This window comes from Ursus maritimus, unplaced genomic scaffold, assembly GCF_017311325.1.
Source record: "Ursus maritimus isolate PB19 unplaced genomic scaffold, ASM1731132v1 scaffold_14, whole genome shotgun sequence".
Taxonomy (NCBI): domain Eukaryota; kingdom Metazoa; phylum Chordata; class Mammalia; order Carnivora; family Ursidae; genus Ursus; species Ursus maritimus.
Window position 1 is genome coordinate 56830738 of NW_024423786.1, and position 2521 is coordinate 56833258.

Consider the following 2521-nt stretch of genomic DNA (forward strand, 5'->3'; position numbering starts at 1 on the left):
TCCAGCCTGGCTCCAGAAGCATGGGCGCCAGTCCCCTTGTCTCCCCTGAGAGATCTCTCCTTAGGTCCTACTGGTTCTCGGGGGAGCCCACACACAGCCGGAGTGTGCGAATCCGTGTACGGGAAGGTCAGGAGAGGTCAATCCAGAGAGACGGCGCGTTCTTGGGCTCCAGGGGCTCCAGGCTCGGGGGGGAAGGCGTTCTTGTTTGGGTAATGATAATGTTCTAAAGTCAGCAGTCGTGATGATGGCACGCATTCTCAAATTTACGAAAAACCACTGAACCGTCTGCTTAAAAAGGCCAAACTGTGATACATACGAATCGTCTCTCGATTTTAACAGTAAGAAGATTTCAGGGTCTCGGGCGACCTGAAGAGTGTGCTGAGATCCCAGCCGGTTAGGAAGGAGACTGAGGGTCCCCCACACGGGTGGGGAGAGCAGGCAGCCTGCAGCGCGGACGCACAGGGGCCTGGCCAGAAATCTTAAAAAAAAAAAAAAAGACAAAAATTAACTTTGGCTGAGTTGAAGAAACGTGCCACAGGAGATAGCGAAAAGCAAGTCCATTAATGTGAAACCCCAGAGGAGGCAAAACGGGTCCCAGGGGCTGGCGGCCTGAAGAGGCCCAACAGCAAGGGGGCGGAGAGAACTTTCCGGGGTGTCGACCTGGGCAAGCAGGGCTGATCAGTGGGACAGTAAAAACAGATATGTTTTCTGAAACAAATACAACTGTGTCTGTTCACCAACTGGAATTCAAATAAACACTTGGAAAAAGAAAGGCGTGTTTCATCGCGTGTAAACTCTGTCTCAACAGACCCTGATTCGCAAAAGTTAACTTGCATCCACCCGAAACGGCCCCCTGCACGCATTCGGATAAGCGACAAGGCTGAAAATAGAAACTGTCCAGGGAAGACAGTTCTGTGGTTTCATATTTTTTGGCAATTTTTTTCCCTTTGACTCTTTGTTATTCTTTCAAAATGTGCCCACAGAGGAGGAGGGCGCCGCTGCCTCTCCCCCTCCCTGGGCTTGGGCCGCATGGAACACGCACTCGGGCTCCCCCCGCGGACGCCCCAGGAGCCGCTGGCCCCACCACGGCGTATCTGCTATTACAGCGGTTCCCCAACAATGTTTGAAGAACTGTTTTAAAAAAAAAAAAGTTAAAAAGAAAGGGGTCAACTGTCACTAAAATCCTCCTGCGGGAAATGACCATGCCCAGCCCCCGGCCCCCATGAGCCCCCTTCCCGTCCGTGGAGGAGCCTGTTCTGGACGCGTCACACACGTGGCCGTCTGTGTTGGTTTCCCTCTGTGAGAGTCGGGGCTCGGGTCCGTCCCGGGGCAGCGCAGGTGGGCGCCGCAGTCCTGCTGCGGCCGGGGGCCGGCCCGGTGTATTGGGACGCGTGTGTATCCGCAGATGCACAGGTGGACGCCTGGGTCGTCTACACCTTCCACCTGCGGTGAACACGGGGTATGACTGCTTCCGTGGGTTTTCCAGTTCTCGGTTCCGCCCGGGTGGAGCTGCCGGCGTGCCGTCCCAGCACCCTGCCTCCTGAGGGTTTGTGGCCAGCCGCGGGCACGCTCCGGTAGGTCCGTTGCGCAGGTCCCTCACGTTCATGAGCGCCTCGTGCAGGTCCAGGAGTGAGAAGGGAGAGCCCACTTCCGGGGCCCACCCCACCTCACAGGACTTCCACGCTGTTTTTATTTACAGACATCTCCAAATGCATCTCTCAAAAGACAGTTTTTAAAACTTAAAAATATGTATATATATTTTTATCACAGAAGGTTTTAAACCACAGAGCAGACACACGCAGCCCAGGCGCCGCCTCCCGAGCTCGCGAAGGCGGTTCAGGGCCCGTGCCGCCCCCCAGCACGCCGCTGCTTCCCCGTCACCCCGGAATTCTACCACAGGGATCACCACACGGAGCAGATTTGGCGGGTTCAGAGGACGACCAACAGCAGCGGCTCTCAGCGGCGGCCCCTGTGCTGCCAGGGATTCTTCACGGATAGTCTGGTTGTCCTGCCTGGGGAGGTAGGGTGGATTGCACTGTGTCCCCCCAGAAAAGACTGTCCACGTCCCAACACCTCCACCTGTGAATGGGAGCTTACTTGGAAAGAGGGTCTGGGCAGATGTAATCAGTTACGCTGAGGTCACCCTGGAGCGGAGCAGCCACGAATCCTCACGGACAGAGACGTGGGAGAAGCTGCACGATCGTGGACGCACACTGGGGCCATGTGTCCCCAGCAAGGGACGCCAAGGATGGCCAGCAACACAGGAGCTGGAAGAGGCAGGAAGGACCCTCCCTGGAGCCTTCGCAGAGCAAACGGTCCCGCCCCACCTGGACCTGGGACTTCTCGGCCCCAGGACTCAGAGAGAATACATCGGTGTTGAAAGCCACCCAGTCTGTGGTCATTTGCAAAGACCACAGGAAAGTAACGCGCAGGGAGGTGGCGCTGGTGGCTCCGGGAATCATGTACTGGGGGCCAGGGATGTGGCCGGACACACACGGTTCCCAGCAACCCCCCCCCCCCC